The sequence below is a fragment of the Caretta caretta genome, chromosome 5 (assembly GCF_965140235.1).
Source record: "Caretta caretta isolate rCarCar2 chromosome 5, rCarCar1.hap1, whole genome shotgun sequence".
Classification (NCBI taxonomy): domain Eukaryota; kingdom Metazoa; phylum Chordata; order Testudines; family Cheloniidae; genus Caretta; species Caretta caretta.
In genome coordinates this window covers 117,997,539-118,023,780 of record NC_134210.1, presented here as the reverse complement: position 1 = coordinate 118,023,780, position 26,242 = coordinate 117,997,539, and the positions used below count along the sequence as shown (strand labels likewise).

Genomic DNA, 26,242 nt, shown 5'->3' with positions numbered 1-26,242 from the left:
ATGCCTTCTCCCCGACCCCAAGCACAATTTCATCCTTATCCATTCATAGATTAGCATATATTACACCTTTCACAGACCTAAAGAAACATTAGTGTATACAATTTGATGGCAAACCATAATTTACAGGAACAAAAATTAAGGTATTTAGGGAAAAGGAAAGAGTCCAGATTGTGCTGTTTGTTCTTCTAAACTATGTGCTGTGCAGGTATCTGATCATGGATTCTTACCAGCAAGTTAAAGAAGTATGGGCTGAATGAATGGACTGTAAAGTGGATAGAAAGTTGGCTCGATTGTTGGGCTCAACGGGTAGTGATCAATGGCTCCATGTCTAGTAGGCAGCCGGAATCAAGTGGTCGGTCCTCGGGCCGGTTTTGTTCAATATCTTCACAAATGATCTGGAGGATGGTGTGGATTGCACCCTCAGCAAGTTTGCAGATGACACTAAACTGGGAGGAGAGATAGGTACGCTGGAGGGTAGGGATAGGATACAGAGGGACCTAGACAAATTGGAGGATTGGGCCAAAAGAAATCTAATGAGGTTCAACAAGGACAAATGTAGAGTCCTGCACTTAGGACGGAAGAATCCCATGCACCGCTACAGACTAGGGACCGAATGGCTCGGCAGCAGTTCTGCAGAAAAAGACGTAGGGGTTACAATGGACGAGAAGCTGGATATGAGTCAACAGTGTGCCCTTGTTGCCAAGAAGGCCAATGGCATTTTAGGATGTATAGGTAGGTGCATTGCCAGCAGATCGAGGGATGTGATCGTTCCCCTCTATCCGACGTTGGTGAGGCCTCATCTGGAGTACTGTGTCCAGTTTTGGCCCCCACACTACAAGAAGGATGTGGAAAAATTGGAAAACATCTAGCGGAGGGCAACAAAAATGATTAGGGGACTGGAACACATGACTTATGAGGAGAGGCTGAGGGAACTGGGATTGTTTAGTTTGCGGAAGAGAAGAATGAGGGGCGATTTGATAGCTGCTTTCAACTACCTGAAAGTGGGTTCCAAAGAGGATGGCTCTAGACTGTTCTCAGTGGTAGCTGATGACAGAACAAGGAGTAATGGTCTCAAGTTGCAGTGGGGGAGGTTTAGGTTGGATATTAGGAAAAAACTTTTTCACTAGGAGGGTGGTGAAACACTGGAATGCGTTACCTAGGGAGGTGGTGGAATCTCCTTCCTTAGAAGTTTTTAAGGTCAGGCTTGACAAAGCCCTGGCTGGGATGATTTAGTCAGGGATTGGTCCTGCTTTGAGCAGGGGGTTGGACTAGATGACCTCCTGAGGTCCCTTCCAACCCTGATATTCTATGATTCTATGATCCATGGGAAAAATAATAGGTCCCTAGAACATTATACCCAATTTTCAGCCAAAACTTTGGAGTTTTGAACATGTATCCAGGATGTTATGAAGGAGGAGATGCACAGATATTTTACCTATTATGTCTTTTAGGTTTTTGATCTGTCATGTACCATACACTAACTGGGAGTGTAGGAGGATGTGTGTGTAAAGACATATTCATCTTTAATATTTTATTTGCAAAATTTACTTTTAATTTCTTCTAACAAATGAAAACTCATTTAGGTCCGTTCCTGATCTTTTATCTTCAGGATCAACATTAGAGACACTGGGCAAAAATGTAGTACATTATTAAAAATATCAGACAGGGAAGGAGAGATTCAGACAAATGGGGCAATTTTCTTCTGAAGAAATTAGGGGTTAGCCTAAGTTTCAATATCTGCCTCTCCAGCTGACTCTGCTGAAGGTGATTTTGCATCTGGGTCTGAGTGAGGAAGAAGAGCTAGGGGATAACAATTCTCTAATGATCCCCAAATAAACTAGGAGGAATTCTCCAGCACAAGACAATGCTGATCCTGTTCTCTCTCTCTCACTCACACCACACCCACACTACACCATGCTCTGAAAGAGATTTCTGGGGCAGCCACTCCTGGTAGCCATGTGATATGTGAGTGGGGGCCCCAACAGTGGTTGAAAACAATTGGGTGCTCTGTGTTTTGAGGGGTTTCCTGGCAGCTCTTAAGACATCTGTGGCTTTTGAGGGACTGTGAATGCTTGGCTACTTCCTGGAGGTGGCTAAATCTGTTCACATTTTTCTGCCCTTCTGCTGGATTTTCCTGTGGAATGCATGATTTAGACCCACTGTGACGACCTGAGATCTCGCAAACCTATCATTCTAAATGTCTGATAAATCAACGGGCCATAAATAAAGAGTAACATTAAATGTATCTAAACTCATGACATTTCGTTTCTGTACATCATTTTTCATGATCAGATAAGCCTTTCTTGAACTTTTGATTTTAATTTTGATTCTTTCAGGAGAAATAAAGCAGATCAAGATGGGAAATAGAATTAAACTCTTTCTCATATATAAATGCTGAATCAGGTCTTGTATCAACAAAATATTTAAACTTTAAGCTTACACATATGGTTAATGTTAGTGCAGTTGACTTCAATGAAATTTAAGTATATGCTTTAAGCTAATTAGGTACTTCAATGCTTTGCTGAATTGGGACCATAATAATGAAAGGAAATAAGACCACTACATACTGCAATTGTATTTTAAAATGTATTTTGTTTTGTGTGTTAAAACACAATTTATTACTTCAGCGTATTGTAGTAAGCAAGAAGATGTAGACATTGAGTGTGCTAGATAGAGTATATTGGTAAATCTAGAAAATAGCAACTGTCAATTAAATAAAAATCAAATTTTCAGGAATATGGTGACTGTTTCTAAAACTACATGGTTGACTCATTGCTTATAATCCTTATCACTGGGGGGAAAACACTTTGCAAGCTATAATACAGGTACAGCAAATATAGCTAACACACTGTATATTTATACATTATATAAACATAGTATATCTTCTTTCAGCAGCAACTTGTATTTATTAGCTGCACCACTACCAGGCACACTATAGGGAAAAGTAAATATAATAAAAGACACTGTAAATATAGTGTTCTCTTAGTTTCTGGGTCTGTGAATTGTTTGTTCAAAAGAATAAAATTATTGGGGGGAATAATTAGAGAATTTGGGTGTAGCAGAAAAAATTAACTCTGGAGATACCTTTTAGCATAAGATTTTGCCTATAATAGAAAAAAGTGCACTGGTTTAATTTAAGGCATATCTACACACACAATTTGCACAAGTGCAATTTATATCAGTTAAAATAATTTAGTTAACGAGAGCAAGCCCTTATGTGGAAACACTTTTATGGGTTTAAAACTGGTTGCATCAGTTCAGCTTGCAGTTGGTGCAGATTTACTGGTGCAAGCTAATACAATGGAAACCAGGTTCATATTGATTTGTGTGTTTACACAGTCATGCCAGTTTAATTAAATCAGTTTAAAAACAGAACCTTTAGTTAAACTGTTCAACTTTGTGAGTAGACCAGGACTAGATAAATACTTAAATTTATTAGTTAACTACTTTTTAGTAAATACAATGTCTAAGAAACTTCTCCCATCAGACATATGTATGGCTTCCATTGAATTTAGTGGGAGTTTCATCTGTGAAAAGAAAGTGATAATTTAGTATTTAATAGATGGTTTGGCAGCATATGGGTTTTTTTTCCCATAGAAACTTAAACCAGCTACAAACCACTGTGTGCTGTTAAAAGCCGTAGCAACAATTTTGAAGGAGTCACATTCACCCTTGGTTTTTCCTAGCAGCCCCCTGTACATCTTTTTCTTTTCTGTATAATAAAAGCTTTTATTCTGCAAATCCATCTTGTCTGGTATGCATCTGAATTCTGCAGGCAAAAGTGTTTTTAGTGTATCTCTTAATAACGTGATACAGAATCCTGGATGATACACGCTGGTCAAAAAGTCAGGTTAGCCCATTTGATATGGTCAATTTGCTGTTGCTTTTTAGCATTCATCCACTGCAGTATGATGGCAATGGTTCTATTTCTGAATAGATACAATCTTATCAGTCATTCCACTGAATACATTGTTGTGACAAATGGCATGAAGATGTACTCCAGTAATTTCCAGTAATAAGGGACACTGTCAAGGTTGTTAGGCCTTGAATATGTCCTGCTTGGAAAGTTGTCCGATACCCTAAGGAAATTGTACACCTTATCCCCACCTTACTGCAGGCCCCACTGTGAACCAATCTCTGCAATTCTAGCTATGATTATCACTGCTACATATTTACTTATTTGGTTTGTCTTGGCAACTATGTTACCCAACTGGGTTTTGAGAAGGGCAAGGGGGAGGACTGGGTTTGAAAATCCTGGAGTTCTACCATTTTCTGACCCGGCTCCAGGATTCTCCAGTCACCCACCTCCTCATTGCAGGATCCAGACGTGTAGTTTACCCTGTCACAGCAACCTTAAGTTTAAATCTTACCATCCAGAGGGACACTCACACACCTGGCTAGCCAACAATATGCCAGTCGGCTTATTCTCTCTCCTCTCAAGTTGACTTCTTGTAGGGTTCTCTTCAATTCTTTTGTTTATCTATCACTTAATGTACTTGAATGTATTGCTCTGTTGTTCATGCTAGTTCTTACACCATCTTCTTGTCATGTCTGTGATTGTGTGTGTGTGGAGGGAGGAATCACCAGAGGCCATAGAATTTCACAAATGAATGGGGCGGCAGCCTTAAGAGAGATCTGTTGTAGACCGGCAAGCCTTTTGGAAATGTGGGTAAACCTGGGCTACTACTGTTCCTCTACTTAGTTGTCACTGAGGAATCCAGCTTCCAACACTGAGGCACTTGAGCAGAGGATGAGCTCAAGGCAGATGCTTGTGAGCACATGTGTTACGTGCATAGAAGAAGAAGGGGCAGAAGCCTGAAGATTTGCAAGAGGCTGTGGCCATAGCAGCTCTAAGAACTCTTCAGAGATGAGTATAGGTAACAGTGGAGTTTGAGGCCGGTTTTATGGGGGACAGTGTGAGAGTTCTTGACGTATAGGGACAGGAATTGGGGGAGAGGAAGTCTTAAATGATTGAGGAGGAGGGTCCTGGAGAAAGGGATACTGGAGCACTGTGGGGAGAAGGGTGGTGTTTTATGGTGGGTATCCTGCGAAACGGGGAGAATGAGATGTAGAAAGTGGGTACGCGAAGGGGGCAAAAGAGACAAAGAACATGCATTCTTACCAGATAAAGGGGAATGGTATGGCTGTGCAATAGAAGGGTGTAGAACCTACCACAGGGAGGGTGGTATATGTGCCCCTAAAATATAGGATATCTTTGATAACTCTTGAGCTAGCAGCATAACTTTGTGGATCACGCAAATATTTACTTTTAAGATTTGTCTATACTTTGTTTCTGTGCTCGGAAAAAGACCTGGGGGTGGGAGAGGAATACTTGAAAAAGGAAAGAAAAAGTAGAGTGAATGAAGCTGTTGCTTTGCAGGAGATCCAAGCGGGGACTTCATGCCCTAATGGCTGGAGTTTGGTTAGGGCCTCTGTACCCTGAGGCTGGGATTCTTTCCACTGACTTCAGTGGGTCTTGAATCAGACCCGCTGTCATAATGTTTTAATCCTTTAGGTTCCGGGTTAGTACATTTTTGATTGCTATAGTACATTATTGAGGGAACAGTGTGTCACTGTTATAGAGGCAAGCTGTCAGCAGGATAAACTGGAGAGATGTCTACAGCTTTTGTTCCAGAGAACAGGAGCGGGGGTGTGTATATCTGCAGTTCCAAGGGCACTGAGGACAATCCTGTACACATTTAATATTACCATTTGCATATTCTGCCTGAACCTGTCAGCAAATATATTCTTTGTGCACTTCAAAAAGGGATCAGGAGGAAAAAAGCTCTGCAGAAACTTGTGTTGCTCAGTTCCTCATATTTTAATTGATGGGACACAACAGCAAGTTTTCATGGTGAATTTATGAATTGTGCACACACTTTAGTGGAACCTGGATATCACACCTCAAGGCTCACTGAAATGCAAAAATTCCTCATTTTGCAACAATTGTAAGCTTTTCAAATTACAGTGCAAACAGGCTTTGATTTCAAGTACAAATACTCCTGAGACTTAAAACTTGAATGCTTAAAATAATTCCTTTAAAATCTTAACCTTTTCCAAGGCTACTTTTGCACATATGATAGCAATGATTGTCTTCATTTTAACTTTAAAAAAATACAGCCCTGGAGCATAGGGGGAATAATATGATGTATAACATCTGCCTGGATGGGGAACACTGGAAATAATTTACTAATAGCTACTACAATGGGTCTTATGAAAAGCGATGTCTGGCTGGTGAAGTGTCCACTGCAACATATGCGCAGTTCAGGAGTGAGTTTGTTTGTTTGTTTGTTTTAACCAAATTCTAGTTTCTATGAACAAGAGAAAAGGTAGCAGAAGAAACTGTCTAAACTTGAATAACTCTCTGTGGGTTTCAGAGTAACAGCCGTGTTAGTCTGTATTCGCAAAAAGAAAAGGAGTACTTGTGGCACCTTAGAGACTAACCAATTTATTTGAGCATGAGTTTTCGTGAGCTACAGTGAGCTGTAGCTCACGAAAACTCATGCTCAAATAAATTGGTTAGTCTCTAAGGTGCCGCAAGTACTCCTTTTCTTCTCTGTGGGTTGTAATATTATTGTTGTTTCTTGGTCTGTGTGCCCAGCATTCAGCTTGACGAAACAGAGAATACTTACCTTATCTACAAGGTGTTTTCATCTGAGTCTTTTCTTGGCAATTACTTCTAGTTCAGCTCTCCTCCATATGGTACGCCAGACAAACTGCCACAAGTAGAGAGCAATCATTTTACCCATCTTCAGATATAGAGGCTGGAGACAAAAAAAGAGAGAGACATTTTGCTTTCAATTTCATGCTTATGGTAGTGGAAACCAGGAATTGCCCAAAATGAAAAAATTACTATTATACTGTCGGTGACCCATGCTAACGTCAACCCATTGGGAACTGAGGTATGGAAGTTGTTGTCCTCCTATTAACAAACCACTCATTGTTCATAGATGGCATCATAAAAAGTAGCATTTGAGTGCTTTGAGTGAAGTTAATTTTAAAACTCCATTTTTTTAAATAGGGCTAATCAAAAACTGAATCAATATGAGAATTTTCAATTCAAAGGTGGATTGTGGGCGGGCGGGGGGGCGATTCCCCTCCAAAAAAGGAAAAATGCGTAAAAACAACTTTAGTTTTGCTCACTGTACTAATACCACTTCATTTTAAAACTGAAACCTGATTAATCCACTTCCTGGAACTATGTACATTGTCACACATCCACCCAAGACTTCATCAGTTTCTGCAGAAACTGCAATCACTACAATGATATTGCAAAAGACAGAAAGGCCTGCATCTCTATTTCTAACACCTTCTTTCTGTCCATCTCCTTAACTTGCATGTTGTCAATGGGTTTCTTTTATCCTAATAGAAATTATTTCACTCCTTTTGACTTTCAAAATCCAGTTTTAGGCTTCCTTTCAGTAAAGCACTTAACTCCAATTTAACTTTGCCTCTGTGTTTTTGTGTCTGTCCGTTCAGCAGAGCACTTAGGCAAGCATTGATGGGACTACAGCACATGTCAAATGCTTTTCTGATTTAAGGTGTTATTTAAAGCAACCACTTAGATTATGTCACAAAACTTAGACCTATCATGAGAGAGAATTAATAAGTACCTTTTTATTGAAGAATAGAAAAAAGAAAAATTAGACTATCTTCACTTCTGTTTCATTGTTCAAACAGAGCTACTGTCACTAGTTGCCTAATCACATTGTCATATGAATACATTATTAGTATATTGTATGTGATACAGGGTTACCCCCAGAGAGAAGTAATTTGGCTACAAGACCTGTTTAGCATGCAATGCTTGTTCATTATAGTACTGTGCTATGTTATGCCTTTAGACTGTCAGATCTCCAAGGCAAGGGCTTCTTATTTGTTTTGACATAATCTTCCTGGTGCACAGTGCGGTGTATGCTGACATTCCTCTAACAGTATTAACAGCAGTGGATTTCTTGTGGGTGGGATAGAAACGTTACCTCCATATGCTCGTTACACAACATATTTCCCAGATACAGAAAGCTAAGAATTATTTTACCTACATTAACAATATGATAATGGCCAATATTATTTATGTACATGTTATGGTGGTTAAATAATTCCTCATTCAGTAAGAAAACTGCTGACTTGGAGCAATCTAACAGCAGAGTGTTATAGAATACAGCACATTGGAAAGGAGCAAGAGGAAAGTCCAAAATGCAGGTACAGACCTTCTCTTTACCCAAAGGGGGTATGTCGTCAGCTCTCCAGAGAGAGAATATTTCATACCTACTAACTGTTTTTAATGAGCCCTTACGAAGCCCATCAGAGAACTGCCTCCTTTCAGGTTGTTTGTTGTGCCAGCACATGTTACTTGTCCCTTCACATCAAGTTAGCATTGCAATCGTGCTGCTCTTGCAGTGTCCACATTGTTACTTGAGACAAATTTTGGTCCTCCAGTTCCTTCAAACAGTGGTACACTGATCCTGAAAATAATAAACTCAAACTCTGGTACTGGACTGAACAGAAGTGTCCCTTGTCTGAAAGATGAGCAACTACTTCAAGAACTTACTTGCTTGTTAGCTGAGAACCAAGAAAATGGTTCCAGGAAATGCACCCCCCTCCCAATTTCACCTTTGATTGTCGGAGGAGATGCAACACACATTCAGACCAAAGTTCTCACCTGGTAGACAGCCTCACAAATGTCAGCTTGCGCGATGTAAATGGTTTTGGCGGGCAAATAAACTACTTAGTTATTGTTATTCTCTGTTATTGTGGCAAAGAGCACAGTAATTGAATTTTATTCCTGGGCTGTTAAAATTTTGATAACAATTTAACAAGGCTGCGGTAGATGAAGAGATGACTGTGATAGCTGTTAGAAATAAGACAAAGCATTGGCAAACTATTGCATACTCTCTGGTGAACCATCAAAATAAGATTATATAGCAATTATTTGTTCATATATCCATATTAAATACAAATTTATGCTTCCTATATGCCCACTTCTGGCCAGAGATGGGATCTTCAAAAAGAAAGAAAGAAAGAAAACATATTTGCATGGATATCTCGTAGGCTATGCACCTAAGAAATAACTCCCCTGGGGAAACTCAGGAAGAAAACATTTTATTGGGGTATGCCATAACTTCTGAAAGAAAAGCTCCATCCCTGAAGCAATCATACATCATTTCTCCAAGATCTAATTATTATTAATGCCCTGTGTTGATTTTGATTCTTACATTTATAAATAAAATCATGAGCATTGCCCATCAAAAGGAAGACCTGGCTCTAGTCTAATGTTGTTCATGGCTCTGGTTGCAGCTCCACAGTTAAGGTTGAGTTTTGCATTTCAGGCTGGGATTACAGCCCACACTGTCCCAAGCACACATTTAATTTATTTTGGGGGGCGGGGGCAGGGTGGGGAGGAGATGTTACAAATAAATTTGCTTAACATCAAATGAATTGCAAATTCCTCCTGAACAAAATTTAAACCATCTTGGAGTCAGAAAAATGACAAAGAGCTGGATGCAAGCTAAATAAGTCATGTATGTTAAGGAGGCTCTCTCTCTCTGTTGAGGAGGCTCTCTCTCTCTGTTGAGGAGGCTCTCTCTCTCTCTCTCTCACACACACACACACACACACACACACACTCTCTCTCTCTCTCCTTCGCCATTTACCGCAACAGAGTGAAGGAGTCATTACATTTCATTGCTTGTTAAATGACAGGCTGCCTACAAAGGGACAAGGACAGACATCACCAGCAGGAGGATATTTGGAAAGTGAGGAGTGAAAGAGAGGGAAATTACTGGATGATGAACAGCAGGAGACACATGGCAGCTTGCAGGCTCAGGAGGGAGGATATTCAAAGGGCACTATGCAAAGTCCACAGAGCATAAGCGCTGATGAGTACAGCACTCTTTGCTTTTCAGAGAGGACAGCTGGCAGATCTGCTTTCCCTTCCCTTGTTAACCAATAGTAAGCAGCTGGGCCCACTACACTTCTGCTGCCACTCAATTTCTTAACATGGTTCAGATGCTGATTAATCCCCTTTCAAATAGCTGTGACTTGAGCTGCTTCACACTGGAGAATTCCTGTCCACCTTTACACCTTGCTGACTGCCCCATTTACACTCTTTTTTGAAATTCCCCCCGCCCCCTCCCGCTCAGTCTTAAACTTATGTATCTCACCCTAAGAAAATTTACAAAACAGAGGAAATTCCCTACATCATGTTTTTGATGATAATGTCTGCCAGGCTCTGACACTACTGTTTAGGTCTACATATAAGGATAAAAATCATTAGAGTATCTGTGGTGTTGAGTTGCATTAAATTTCTAAGTGCAATTTAAAAAAAAAGCTTAATTCTCCTTCAGTGGGCAAACTCAATCACATATTTAGTAATGGTTGCCAATAACCTTTGCAGGGAAAATACCTTTTCTGAGTCATGATTGTACAATAGCTAATTTTTCTTTCCAGTCCTACTGGAAAATACTACATTAAATGGAGCAGAAGTAACATTAGACCTGGATGAGAATACAGTGAGGTTTGAAACAATAGTTTAGCCTTTTCATTGAGGTCTTCGGAAGAGCCACCAAACATAAATACATGATGATATAGTTTATTTAAAAAAATAACACTTCAACATAAATTCATTCAAACCAGGAATGTTTCCCTTTTCTCCTTTGGCTTGTATAAGGACTTCAGTGCATTCCCTGGTCAGGAACAGAATCAGAGTTGTGATGCTATTTTACTTTGGGATTTTGCTATAGTAACATAGCCCTGCCAGGGAATCTTCTGATCCCACAACATATTTTAGCTCAATAGTGGAATATAATCTCCTCCCTTGGGCTCTTCTTTGTCAGAAGAGTTAAATTCTACTACAGCTGACGCAGCAAGATCTGAAATGTGTTACTAATTGATATTACAGATATCCCAAGCACGGCATGGTGTGTTAAAGGGCCTCTGAGCTTGATGAACTGCCACACAAATCTTCTCTTAAATTTTTCTTGTCATGGATACTGTATTAAAGCTTTTACGAGGAGGTTGCACTGTTAAAGCATAATCACCCCTCAGGAAATTCAAAATTTTTAAGTTTCAACAGACAAGTTAATTTAGCCACCTTGTACATCCTGTTTATTTTATGTTATACATTTCACAACCAAAACCTTAGTATATTAAAATACATATCAAGACCCCTGTCCTATAAAAATGTAGGAACCTGCATAACTTTTCTCATGTGGATGTGTGAAAATGGCCAAGTTAATGTTGCTGAAGGAACCTTACTTCTCTGTTTCTTGACTTTTTATTATATTTTAACAGTACAACTTAATGCTGCATTACCGTAACTTTTAAAGAAAATTTGGTATTTTAAAACTATAATAGTTATGAGGGAATGTTTTCTTTAACAGACAAAAACAATTGTCATAATTGGCATTACTTGTTTAGCATTACTCGGTTGAGGGTTTGTATGACTTTGTGCATACAAGATTTCTATGAAGAAGCCATTTAAATTGCACTCTGAGAACTTCTCACAGTTAGAAATGTCTTACCTAATCCTTTAAGGATGTCTTATCTTCTTACTTGAGTCAGTGCTGTGTGTGAACCAAAGTATTCTTAAGAACGCTTCTAAAAATATAACTTCTACACAAGACTAAGTTTTTTAAAAGTGCATCTTGATTATATAGTTATTTAAAAATCACTAAATAAATGTTTTTTTTATATATAGCATTTAAGCTTTTTAAAAGAGTTGCTTGGCTGAAACAAATGATTTGCAATCTTCATTGCTACAGCGCTAGCAACTGATTGAACAGTCTTAGGCCATGTCATGCTGGGTTTTTAGTGCAAGTGCACCGGTGTAGATGCAATTTATGCAGGTGTACCATTGTGTTGCCGGCACCCAGTGCCGAGAGGCTGAACAACAGCTTGAGTTGGTTCGCTATCCGGTGTGCTACACCCAATAATCACAACGGGGTGGAGAAGCAGAAAAATTTATTTGAAGCTTCAAAAAAGGTACAGGGAGATTTGAATCTCAAATCCTGTACACAGAGCAGGAAGTTACACAGGCTTTTATACATCCTTTTTCCCAGCATACTTATCCAATAGCAAGCTGCCCTAAGTATCCATATAGCCAGCCAATCCAGTTCCCAGCTAGTTCCCTGGTTCTCTGTATCATTTGTTAAACTATACATAAAGCTGCTTTATTCAGCATTGTTCTTCCATATCTGCCCTGTGTGGCCTTGCTTAGTTTCAGGCAGTCTGACTCTGCAGCATATTGTTGAAAATTCTCAGCATAACTGCTGTGTATACCTCCAGGCGGGGGGGCCAAGGACACTTGGGCCTAGTACGCAGAGCTGCTGCGAGTGCCTCCAGGCGGGAGGGGGGGCCAAGGACACCTGGGCCTAGTGCGAGGGGGCTTCATTGACACTCGTGGTCTTCCATCCCCTCGAGTTACCTAGTGGCCATGCCCCAGTATCCCCAACAACTGGAACTCCGACTCAGTTTTGAAACCAGAATAATACATATTGTGCTGCAGTGATGTAAAGTGTGTGCAACCAGGGGATTTGCTCCAGTGCTGGTGGATGGCTTAAAAACCCAGTGTAGCCAAGGACTGCTAGCTTCTAGTATGCTTCAGGGTACTCTGCACCTCCTACAAGGTGCTCAGAGCAGAGGGGGCTCAAAACTTTGTAGGTTACTCTCTGAGCTCATAGAACTGGGCTCAGAGTAATAGGGGTGTGTGCATAAATAGAATAGAGATATCTGTATTTTAAGGAAAGCGTTTTGCTGCTGCTCTATGCTCCAGGATAACTACATTTCCTCTGTTGATATAATTCTTTTTTTTTCATTTTAACATAGATATAGTCAATGCCCTAGCCTGCTAGGGCGTAATAGAACTGTCGACTGCCATTGGTACTGTGGAGGGTTAGCATTAGCTCTGCCAATGCGTCTGTCTCGACCTGCAATGATCCTGCTGTTTCTCGCTATGGCGTTTGGCTCCTCTTTTTATCTTTCCCTCCGATAACTGAGCCATAAAAAACAGAGGAATTTCAATACAGCAAATATTGTCTCAACCTCTCATGTCCCAATACCTGCTAAATCTCTGTCTCAGCTGGCTGGGTGGCACAAATTTTTTTTTCTCATGACTGTGTGTTGATTATCCGAAAATTTGACATGATGTTGTTATGTAGACGGTGGAGAAAGGGTTAAGTAGTATGATAAAAATATACCGTCCATTTACTAGTTAGTGTAGAATTTGCATGACTTTTATATTTCTTATAGGCCTTGATTGACTCCTGTGTTTCTCCAATTTTACTCATCAGTAACGTCACTGAAATCAACTGTGTTATGCTGGCATAAAACTGAAGTCCATTTACATTAGTGGTATTACTCTAATGTGACGAGTAATGCTGTAGAGAATCAGATATTATATGGCAAGGTCCAGTTTCTCTTAAGTTGCTATCCTCTTGTATTTAAAGCAATTGCTTATGCATAACTACATCTGTGGATCTAGTTAGGAAGCCACAATAGCAGCTTAACAGAGTCCTGAACACCCTTTTATAGCAAAGCTCTCCAGTGGTAATAGCTATTATTGTTATGGCCCAAACTAGGTACTGATCTTATATTCCAACAGTTGTTACTGCCACCTTCTGAATGAGGAACTCCTTCACCTTGCACAGAGATCAGGAAGGAAGCTGGCCAGCATGATAATGGCTTCAAATTTACTGCCTCTTCTTATGCGTGTTGAAAGATCACTATTAGCATTAGGTTCTTGGGCAGTTATGTGAACCTTACAGCAAGGTTTATTAGCTGTTCATCTGTTTATTCATGTAACTACCTATCTATCCAGACATTTTAAGCACATTCTGCATTTTGAAATGATAGCTAGGATATAATTACTGTCAATAGCAACAACCTCCTTTGTTATTTACAGTTAATTAGAGAAGACTAGTCAGAATACTTATCCTGAGTATAGGAGGAAGAGTTCATTTTACTGTTGTCATATTACTTTCCTACATCTGATAAATGTTTACTGTCATGGCTTGATGAGATATGAGCTATAGTCTGCTAGTTCTGGCAGTTTGTGCTTAGTGACAATGTTTAGCTTGTCCTCCTGAATTACAGCTCCATTTATTTTATTCAGTTTCATTAATCTTTTTTATGTTTCCTTGGATAATGATATGGCCACTGCTAATGCTGATCAGAGAAATAATTGCAAGCAAGACTAGTGCAATAATTTGGAGAGGAGAAGAGTCTATGAAGACTGAGGTATCATTTTAATTAACTCAGCTGACGTTAGTTGCATTAGACTAGTAAATTTGCTGGAAATAAACTCTGACATACATATATTCTCATACACCTCTGTGCAAATTTGTGATAAGTAACATATATCTCAGACTGGTGGAAGCCTAATTCGTATTTTCGTTGGTGTAAGCCCTGTGGCCTGAAGCATGAGAGAAGGGAGTTCAGTGCTGTTACCTGTAGGTGAAATAGAACAAGAGCAGCCCAGAGCTGCAGGAGAACTGAAGATGGGCAGTGGCTCCTGTTGGAGAGCAAGGAGAATTGACTGAATGTGCCCGGTATCACTGGCATTTTGGTTACATGGCAGTTCGGGTCTTGTTGGCTAAAGCACAGTAAAATGTTGAGTTTGGAGGCTATAAAATGCAATTGACCTTGTTGGGAGATTTAAGGATAAGGCATCCATCTTGAATGTGCCTAAGTGAGACTGCTGCCAGGCACAGTTGGGTAAGAAGCTGGGACAAAGCTAGTCCTCCTTGTTGATGGTGAGGACTCTGTCAAGGGTCCTACATACCACTGATCCCTGCCTAAAAGCTGTGCTGAGACTGCTTAACAGTGCAGAGTGATGGCATCTGCAATGCAGCAGCAGCTCTGAGGGATAGACAGCTCAGAAGTGGCAGCACTTAAGGGGACAGATGGCACGGAACAGTGGCAGGCTTAGGCAGCTTGGATTGAAGTCACAGAGAGCGAGAGAGAGAAACAGCAGCCCAACTAAGGGAGTCTGGCGCAGGTCTTCCTATCCAGCAATTAAAGCTGACCTCACTCCAGCTGGGTTAGACAGTGGAGCCCCCAGAGCAGCCTAGCAACACTGACCTGCTAGACTCCTTGGATTTCTCCAGCCAGGGACACCTACCCATGAGTGGGGAGCTGGCAAGGAGGAAAGTGACTGGTACTGTTGTATATAAAATTCCCTAGTCTACACAGGAAGATAAATTATTTTTATAGTAGGAGTAAATAATGCATCTAATCAGAAACAAAACCATTTTAATTTGAGGTGTCACGTAGCTAAGTATGACACAGGGATTTCTTAGTGGCTGTAGACTCAAAGAATGGCTACAAATGTCAGATATATTTTATGAACATGTACGAGTTGGAACAGTAAAAATGTACGTAGTTTTTTATGTCCATTAAAGATCTCATTCAAAAGCCAGAGTATGCAGAAATGCAGCCTATAATGCTTAAGAAAATTAAGAAAGATAAATAAGGAAATTTATCAGCTTTATCCATGAGGATACATTGGCAGTACAGTTTTACTTGGAGTATTTGGTTCCATCTCCATCCCAGCAACATTGTCTTAAATTCTCTCTGGGACAACTGGTTGTAAAGGAGGGTGTGTAACTTATCTCTCCTGTGCTCCAGTAAGGTTGCTGTACAAGGACAGGGTCTAATATCTGTCCTGAATTCAGCAATCTCTCCATCCTCCCCATTCTTTCTTTTGCTTTTGACAATTTCTCTTTTTTTTTCTGTAGCCTTTGAAGTTCCATGTATAATGAGGGCTTTTAATAACCCAACTATCCTGTGATGGTGCACCCCATAAGGCTTTATGGAAATATGCTTATGAATGTATATATGACATAACTGGAATATGTTTTATGCTACATATGCCATGTAACATGTCTCTGTCAAGGTTATGATCTACTGAATCTATTCATGCTATTTGTATGCATGTATCATTTTTGTATTCGAAGTTATGAATATTGGCTGTGTACTTGCTTGTTTTTAAGTAGCCTTAGTAAAGCATTTGGTCAGCTTCCTGAGAAAGGAATGTGCAAATTAAGTGTCCAATCAAGAAACACTTAATGAACAATGGATCTTGGAAGGCTCCAATCCATACAAGAAGTCTTCCTGGAGACATTTAAGATAGCATGTGGGCAATGGCTGCTGCCTGTAAAACCTGAGTCATGCATAGACATGTGACTTGCCCATGTGACTCCAAAACTCCACCTTGGAGCTGGACTTTGCATAGGAAAGAGGAGTGGGTCTCCACCCACAAGAGTGAGTCTATTTAAGCCCATGGGAGACCCCTCCATTTTGTCTTCAGCTGGCTCAAGAGATAGCCTCTCCACCCCCAAGGATACCTGAAAGAAACTGGAACAAAGCACAGTAACCACAGGGGTGTGAGTGATTGCTGGACCCAGACTAAAAGGAGACTAGTCTTTAAAAGGAATCTTACTGGAACACCGCTGAGGGTGAGGTTTTATCTGTATTCAGTTTTCTTACTGTATTAGGCATAGACTTGTGGTTCTATTTTATTTTGCTTGGTAATTCACTATGTTCTGTCTGTTACTACTTGGAACCACTTAAATCCTACTTTCTCTATTTAATAAAATCACTTTTTACTTATTAATTAACCCAGAGTATGTATTAATACCTGGAGGGGCAAACAGCTGTGCATATCTCTCTATCAGCGTTATAGAGGGAGAAGAATTTATGAGTTTACCCTGTATAAGCTTTATACAGGGTAAAACGGATTTATTTGGGGTTTGGACCCCACTGGGAGTTGAGCATCTGAGTGTTAATGACAGGAACAGTTCCTAAGCTGCTTTCAATTAAGCTTGCAGTTTGTGGGACGTTGTTCAGACCTGGGTCTGTGTTTGTGGCCAGCAAGCGTGTCTGGCACAGCCAGGCAGGGTTCTGGAGTCCCAAGCTGGTAAGGATGGCAGGGGCAGAAGTAGTTGGCAGGCCCAAGGGGGTTTCTGTGATCCAACCCATCACGTAGCCCGAAGAAAGAGTCTCACAGGAAATTGTTTCGCCCCTGCCTATTTTTCACTGCCAGACAGTGATCCAGCATTGCCCATTCCCCTCCACTTCACCTCTGCTGGAGTATTTAATCCAGCTAGGTAGGTGGGCCAAATCTGTAGGACACCCAGCCTCTAGTCAGTCCCATGACACTTCTGTTAGTTCCAGGACCTGCCTGGTTCCTGACTACCTCCTTCCTACAACATCTTCCTTGAAGTTTGGCAGTAGCATTACTTCATCTAGCAATTTTTTTCCATTCATATTTGGTAATGTTTGATCTCTCTTCCCTTTGACATATTTAGTTATGTATCTAACTGACTTTCAGGATTTTTGCATATTGAGCCTTTAAATCTCTAAGGGCTCTGCTTTCCTCAGTGACAGACAGCCATTTTATGTTAATCTCAGACAGTGCAGCTTGTCAGAGGACACACATGCTGCACCATGTGTTCTCTCATGGAAAACTTGCTTTTCTTCATTTGGTTTTTCTCTCAGTTTAAAATGCCATTCTGACTGAAAGTATCTGGTCTTCATATATGAGGAAAATAAAACTTTTATCCACTCAAGTTATTTTTTTTTTATATATCATGCAAGTCAGCCAGGCTGTATCTCTCCTGGTGATGCCAACATATGCTTAAACATAGAGAGTCTGATGCAAATCCCATTGAAGGCAATGGAAAGACTCTCACTGACACTAATGTGCTGTGGATCAAGTTCAGAAGTTGGTGGCAGTGATTGTTTATCTTGGGTAGCAACTGGCAGCACCAGCTATCTCATACTAGGCACTCCGCAGCACTATAAACACAAAATGTACTTCATACGTTCTTTGTAAACCACGGCAACTGCATTGATTTTAAAAACATTAAATCATGTGTGGATCACTTTACATGGGACTTTACAGAAAGACCTCCTCCGCTGCAAAGAGCTCACAGTCTAAACTAAATTAGACTCACCTGGCCAGTTATTTTTAGAGGTTCAGACTCTGCATGCAGAATGTTCACATTACTGCAGTTGTTCCAGAAAGTTAGCCATATGGAAAAGCAAACGTTTATTCAGAAATAGGCTTATATTTTATACACGCAGGTATATTAATTGTGTGCCTAAATAAAGGTGTGTATGTGTTCAAAGTCCTCAAGCTTCTTTATCCTCTTCTAAAACTAAATCTGGCCCATAAAGACAAATTGTGGAGGAAACACTGAGAGCCAGAGTTTCAGCATACTAAATGCTGAACTATTTTGAAAATCTGGCCCTTATCCGGGTTCCTGAATGGGGAAAGATTTTTTTTTTTAAAAAATATGAACCCAGATGTAGGTGCTGATCACTTGAAAATCTGGCCCTGAGCAATTTTGGAAACATGGCCATTAAGATAAGGGAGAGTGCAGCAATTATTGGTGAGATGATTAAATGTAGGAAGGATTAAGGATTTTGTCCATACGAGGCATTTTTGTTACCCTTTGTGGAAGTAGTTCTGCTTCAGTTTCTTGTTTTTTAGCTGTGCAGTCCCTGTTTGTTATATCAACTTCCACTGCAAAAGGTACCTCTCTCAGCTTTTCTTAGTAGTCATTTCAGACTTCTCTTTTCAGGAGAGAATAATCTCACTCTTCACCTCACCTAATTTAAATTCTTTGGACCTGGCATAATTTCTGTTGCTTTATTTTTCACCTTCTTCTAGCTAACAATGTCCTTCCTGTGAGGTGGGCAAATAAATGCCTTTTATAGTCACAGTATCACCTTTCATCTTTTGTTTTCAGTCTCTGCTAATCCAACCCCGTATCTTGTCTGTCTTTTCATGGCTGCTGTGCACTGAGCCAATGCTTTCAATGGTCTTTGCACAATAAACACCAAATATTTGTTCCTGATCCCTGTGCTGGATAATTGTTCCATTCAGCACTTATTCCCTAGCCTGTCTCTTTGCTCATAGATTGTGTGAGAAAGTCTGAGCAAAACATTGACAATAAATCGGGGGGGGGGGGGTATGAGAGAGAGATGAATGTATTAATAAAAATAATGTTTTGTTGAGCATTTTGATTTCTTTTCTCAGCTGTCATGAAATGCTGCTGTGAATGGTTAATCCATGCAGTATTTCACCCAAGAGGTGCCCGTATTTCCGTAGGGAGGGAACTAGTTTAAGGCTCCATTTTTCAGTCTTCATTCAGGCAAAACTCACACTTCCTTCAAAGAGGTACAAAGGGAATGTGGGATCAGAACCATACTAGGTACAGGCCTTTTCCAATTCCTCTAAAAGCCTGTCTGTCTGTGGCTCCCTTTGCATCTTGCTCCCTGCACCAGGCATTGAGCACATGGGCTGGCAGGGTGATGCCATCTAGGGGCTCCTGGCCTCCATCTCCTCCTTGGTTCTTTTGGATGAGAGATGATAAAGTATATACAAGGAAATGATTCTTACCTCTTTCAAGTAAATCATTCCTGTATTAAAAAGGCTATGGAAAGTGATGAGTCATTAGATATATTACAGCTGAGTGTTTACCAGAACACTGGATCCAAACTAACTAGAAGAGAACTTTTCAATCAGTAGGAGTGATCAAAATTGGAGACTTTTCTATTCCAAAGGCCACACTCCAGGGAAGACAAGGAAGGTATTCTTTCAAACTTTTAGAGTTAATAAGATGCTTTCCGTGAAAAACCTAGGAAGAAAAATGTATTACTCCAGAAGAAAGACATGACAGCAATATTACTCCAGAAGAAAGACCCTGCATAGTCGGGTAAATTGAGGCTATCCACAGCAAGCATATTTTGTTGCGGTAGATTGACTGCTATCCCACGCAGTTGTATCAGATTTCCAACAGCTGTATCTGAAAGGCTGATGCAATACTCCTGGGCTGTTAATCCATATGGATTCTGCTGGAGGAAGAGGATTAAAAGGAATAGCTTGCAATCCTGGAGCTCTGTGCTTTTGTCAAAAGGATTCTGTAGCTGTAATCGTGCATTATTCTCAGGTGGTCCAAGACAGAGAAGAGTACAAAATTTCTCTTTGTGATAACAAAAATAAACATCCTCTGAAACCATCCTTTTCTTTCTCCCTCCATCAGCGAAATTAAGAAAATAGGGTTTTAATATGAAATTTAAAGGCTTGATCCTGAATGCAATAATGCCATTGGAAGTAGGGTTAAAATGAATTAATCTAGCTGTATTTGGTAAATTTGTGATTGAATTTTGCCAATATTTTGCAGACTTGATGTAGTTTTCTACCAGTGTACTCTCAACCAGGAGAGTCCGGACTCAGCAGCAGGGCTTGTGAGTGGGTGCACAAGAGCTCCTTTGCTGAACAAAGGGTCAGATTCTGATACCCTTATTTATAGTGAACAGTATAACATCCTCTAAGAGGAGTACCAATGAAATCAATGGGCTAGTCAGAGTAAGGAACTACTCCAGGCAATCAAAGTTGCAGAATTTGTTACTTCATGGGCTAAGCAGCTTATCACAATGCCTCTCAACAAGCTGGCAATCCACTCTTTAACCTTTTGGTTTTCGCCCTCTCAATTGCTGTAATGTGCAAGCTTAGTTCCCATTTAATGGAGAAACACTGGAAACTGCCCAGGTGAAATGGCAGAAGTCAATGGTTTCACTTTAAGGGCATAATATTTCCCATAACTGTAGCACAGAATGGAATAGTTGGGTTACTAAATCTTATAGAAAATATGTGATACATACATATAAATAAATTAAATCAGAATAGGGCCCTTGCTACTAATAAAATGGAAGCATGAGTGCCTGTGTGCATCACACATGCCTGTTTCGACTGAAAACTCATGTAGGACAGGAGGAGATGTTATTGCCTGTAGAATCCAAAGAAATAGTAGCAGCGCAGTAGAAATAGATGCAAGATAATCACTCTGAAACAAAATTGGAGGCAGTAAGAAAAGAGTCTTCCCTTGATTTGCTTTAATACTGATCTTTTTTCTCTTGCAACACACTAGAGAATATTGTTCTGCAGGGCAGAAATGGAATAATAGATTTAGGATAATATTGTAGCAGGTTGGGAGGTTTCAGTGGGACTCTTTATTATGTTTTTGCATACTTAGTGCTAATTTTTGTTCTGTTTGTTTTTTCCCAAAATCCTATGGAGATTACTACAAAAATGCAATCAATCTCTTCTAGTTTTATGCAGCATGCCTCCCTACAAAGGAAGGCAACTGGACATCCACCTTTCTCTCTCACCACACCATTTTTATTGGTTTCACAAATTTAGTGAAGCCATGCTGAAGCCATAGGGTTTTTCCTTCCTTACCATAGTTATAATACTCGGCACTTCTATAGTGCCTTCCACTGATGAAAGCCTTGTATGAATACTAAGGCTTGGTCTACACTTAAAAAATAGATCTATCTAGTTACATTGCTCAGAGTGCTAACCCAAGTCTGTCAGCTCTCTCTAGGAGGCTACTGCCCCAGACTGTGTAGACACACCCTCAAACTCCATGCCGGAATCTGAACTGGTGGATCGCAATGCAGGGTTGGGGCCCACAAAAACAATGTGCCTTGGAAATGGGCATAAAAGTCAATATTTTCCTGGCAATATTTCTAAATACTTTCTTCCAGCAAAAACTACTTTTGTCTCCATGCAAACCTGTTGCTGCTACTATTATTTGGGGCTGACCTTTTTAAATGAGAACAGCAGCTTTTTGGCACTGCCATAAGCTCTCTTAATTTTCAATTTATTTCATATCAACGGGAACTGATTAATTGTAATAGGGTTTTTGAGGGCATTGTTTTTGCTAAGTAGCCTAACTACGTTATCTTATTGATGACAGGTATAGTTAGGAGTACTGAGGTGGTGAGATACCTTTGAAGCACATAGAAATCCACAGACTAGGAGGTACCAGAAAATTTCTGTTCTAAGTTGGCCAACTGCTAGATAACAGTAACACTACAATGTACTCAAATGTGTAATGTTTCACCTCTGCTTCCCATTCATGTCCCCATCAGAGGTCCATCCATTACCTGCATGCTAATTATATATGTGTGTGTGTGTATATATATGTATGTATGTGCATAAATAATAAAACACACGTACACATATGCGTACAGGAAAAAAAAGAACACAATTTAGCTTAAGTGCTGCATACTTATACACATAAATTAGAAATCAAATGGAGCAGTCACATTCAACTATCCTATAACAGGCAGGAGCTGAAGCAATTCATCTTTGTGTGGAGAAAGCCTCTATGCCACAGTCAGGCATATCACACCCCATGTGGACTGCAGACTACAGAAAAGAGGCCCTCATGGTGCCCACCAAAACTTGACATTCATGATAGCTCTAATATGTAGCAAGATGCCAGTAACTATATAGGGACATGCTGTCAAATGAGATAAATCTGACACACACACAAAAATCATCCAGGACCTGAATAAATGCACTCCATTTACAGAGTAAGGCCCCTTATCTGTAGCAACTCATCAGAGCAAGTAAGGTTGCAGGAAAATAACTTTAAAAGTTGTTCCTATGTTTGTTTTTTGTGTTCCCCACATGTCCTCTTTAATACAATACATCAAACCACTTAATTTTAGCAATGTGCTTAGGTGCTTTGCTTAATAGGGGTGAACTTAAACAAGCACATGCTGAAAGTTAAATGTGTTCTTTAATGCTTGCCTATCAGGGCTTAAGTACCACTGGTCACTAACTTTCTTTATGTATACAATAACACTCATGTTTAACATGCGTAACAGAAATGGTTAAAAATCCCTCTTTCAAAGCTACCACTTCAAAATGAAACAATTTCCCAAAGAGCAAAATCCTAGACCCTTTGAAGCCAGTGGGAGTTTTGCTATTTAAGAGGTTGAATTGGGGCGGGGGTGGATGGAAGAGTGCCTGTAAACATAACTATTTGTCCTGTGATCAAATCAGAGCTTCTTCTAAACAGAGCTGGTTGTCAGTGACATCTCTGTCAAAATTGTAGGTGGACACTGTAATTCTTCTTAGCTCCACATTCACCCCTAAATGAAGGGCACTTCTGACAGAACTCTTCTGCCCTCTGCTTTCACAGTTGGATTGTTCAGTAAAGTACAGATTCAGTCTCTGAAAGCTTGTTCATCGTTCTGTTGAAGCCATAACGGTTGCTACCAGCAACCTCAAAAATGTGCTGTAATTTGTATGCCAAGTTTGTTTTGTAATATGCTTTGAGATTGTATAGGATGAAAGGTGCTATACAAATATTCTAATGATTAATTTGTGCCTTGTTTCTGCCACCTTTCTTAGAGCGAGTACTGCTTTACTATGCAAATACCATCGTTTAAGTAAATAAGCTTTTCACATAAATACTACTCAATGTAAGGTTGGCAGATTTGAGTTCTTTATTATTAGTTTTACAAATGCTCCCAATAATAGCTGCATGATCTAGCTATGGCTAGGGCTTTATGGTTCAGGATCTTTTTCAAGGTGGTACTTGAACCAGAAGTTATTGGACTTAATGCAGGAATTACTGGTGGAAATTCTGTGGCCTGTGTGAAGTAGATCGGACTACAATAGTCCCTTCTGGCCTTAAAAACTATTAACCTATTTTGAGGTTCATATGTGTCCATAGTGTCAGTAGAGCTTGATGTTTCAGACCTGGAATGTGACCCTGAATCTTAGCCTGAATCTGATCTCCAATGTATTACTTTGTTAAATAGACTCCTTGTTTCAATAGAAGAGTAAATATGTGGCAGGAAGTACAAAATAATTAGAGTCTATAAAGTCCCCCCCTCTTATACACCATGTGTCCCCTAAACATCATCCTTTTCTTTTTGTGTAGAGTTCTTGGAAGCGGACACAAATATGTCACATCCCGAAACCTGCCTCAGGATTCCCAATTAATGTATGTATTTCTGTAAATGTTCACCATATTTATATCTTCCTTGCCACTAAACGTGAGTCTTATTTAATTACCATAGATCCAAAATTTGGCGACGTTTGACTCGAAGATTTGTGGTTGGAACCCAACATTCATGGTCAACTTTACTGTTATTCCAATATTCCCTTTATCACATTGCATCTCCTTCCTACCTCGTAGTGTTTTATCAGACCTTGTCCACATGCAAAAGTTGTTCTGCTTTAACTATTCCAATATGTTTGAAGAGTTCAGTTCCCCCTCATGTGGATGCAGTTTTATTGGTATAAAAGTTCTTATAGCTTAATCCGGCCTTGTCTACACCACAAAGGCTTTGCTGGAATAATCATTCCAGCAGAGCCTGCCAGTATGCATGCATGCAGTCTATGCTGACAGGAGTTCATCTGTTGGCGTAGTAACAACACCTCCTTGACTGGCATAGTTAGGCTGACAAAACTCTCTACTGTAGATTCAGATATGGGAAGGTGAATAAGATATACTAGTACAAGGCACCTTTTATACCAGTATAACTGTGTACACATTAGTGCTTTATATAGTATAGCTGTTTCAGTAAAAACAAACCAAAAACCCCCCAATCAACCAACATAGTTATAAAATCTGAGTATCGATCAGGCCTAATTTGTCTTGCTCTTCTCTATTAAACTTACTGGCTTGACTGAATTACAGCAGGGATGAATTTGTCCTCATGGTTTCCTTCTCTTTAAATAAGAGACACTATTTTCCTGCCCTCTGCTCTCATATGCAGGAAAAGTAATTCCCACAGCTGACCCTTATTTTCAAATATGCAAATGTCATATATGCAAATGTCAAAATATGCAAATGTCCCTTCTGCCACATCTCATCTTCCACTGAAACACAGTCCTGGAGTCTTAAAGTTCCAGGTCTCGTGAAGGAAAGGCACATCCTTCTGTTTCTCTTCAGGAAGTCCAAGTAATTCAATGGGTTTGAAATCTCCTGGAGGTTCAGAAGAATTTTAAGGCTCCAGAACTCTTGAGACAGACTGATTTTTGCCTGAATAGGGTTGCCCCACAATGATTTGGTGATGATATATTAAAACCCAAGCTGTCCATAAGACTCTAGGCTGTTGTGTTGCATATGATTCTTTGGCTGTGGGTTGCTGACTGTAACTATCTCTTTGGCTATCTTCTGTGCTCTGAGAATTTTCCAGAATATATATGTAACGCTGACAGACCCCGGTCGTTGATGGGTGGGATTCAAGCTGGGATCTCTGGAGCTTAATGCATGAGCCTCTACTGCATGAGCTAAAAGCCATATGGCCCTTAGCTAAGGCTGTAGAGCAGACTCATTAATCTCTCTCTAAGTGCTCTCGGTGCCACTGGATGGGACAGATCACCACACCCAGGAGGTGTGTGGGATCAATATATATATATATATATATATATATATATATTGTTTAATGACGTTTACAATACTTGGTCTGTAAGAGTGATGAGAAGAAGCAAGATAACATGACCTAGAGCATCTCGTTAGTGAAAACAGCATTTCAGTGATCCATGTTTATATCAAGAGGAAGTGTAGTTTCAAATTCTGCCCTTAAAACATTGGTGTAGCTTACTGATAATTCTTTTAAAACAAGAATTATCAGTAAGCTACACCAATGTTTTAAGGGCAGAATTTGTAATAATGGAGGCTTATAAGGTAGAGCTGTTGGACTAGAAGTGTCCACTGCTGTGACAGATATTTAACTTGCCCTTTGACCCCTGGCTTCCCTACAGCATGTGAGGTGCTATCTATGGTAAACATCATCCTTCACCTCCCTCTTTTCCTCTGCCAAGATCTATAGACAGTTTGAAGGTTTTTGTCTGGGTTTTACACTCTTTATGCTGTAGAGCTAGTGGAAATTTTTCTTCTTCAAAAATAATTTTAAAACAAAATATAGCATATTTTTAGAATGAAAGGTTTTTTCCCAGGAAAATTTTTGTTTCTTGCAAAAATTTTCCAGGTTTTTTGATGAAAAGTTGATTTTTAAAAAAAATATATTTTTTTGTATTTTTCAAAACCAATTTTTTTTCTGTGGAAAAAAATTCTAAACACTTTTTTTTCTCTTTCTTTCAAAATGCATCACTGAAAAACACTAATCATTTTCAGGCCAGCTTTATTATTCAGTCAAAACTTGCCACATGGATTAGAATCTGCTGGGAATCATCCAGATGTGCATTCAAAGTTCTCTTTCTTTCTTGAAAGAGTGGTTTCCTTTCCATTAATAATCACAAATACACTCTAGGATTATTTTCCTTTCACAAGAATTGTTTTATTTGAAGTGTTGCTGCATTTAAAAATGAAATTTTAGGCTGAAATAGATTAATTTTGTATTCTATTTGAAATCTCACTCCACCCACCTCCCCTCATCCCACAAGCTTAGTAAAAGTTTTCACAGT

General features: G+C 39.7%; 1 protein-coding gene across 3 annotated transcripts in view; it reads left to right on the top strand.

The window, feature by feature from the left end:
* LINGO2 (leucine rich repeat and Ig domain containing 2) overlaps window positions 1-26,242 on the top strand; it is a 763,677-nt gene that overhangs the window by 221,425 nt on the left and 516,010 nt on the right. Inside the window, exon 2 of one of the 3 annotated variants that reach the window (XM_075128832.1) lies at window positions 23,748-23,810. The exons of the other annotated variants lie outside the window; for them this stretch is intronic. The gene's annotated coding sequence lies outside the window, so the exon portion shown is untranslated. The remainder of the gene's footprint in view (window positions 1-23,747; window positions 23,811-26,242) is intronic. 3 annotated transcript variants of the gene reach the window in all.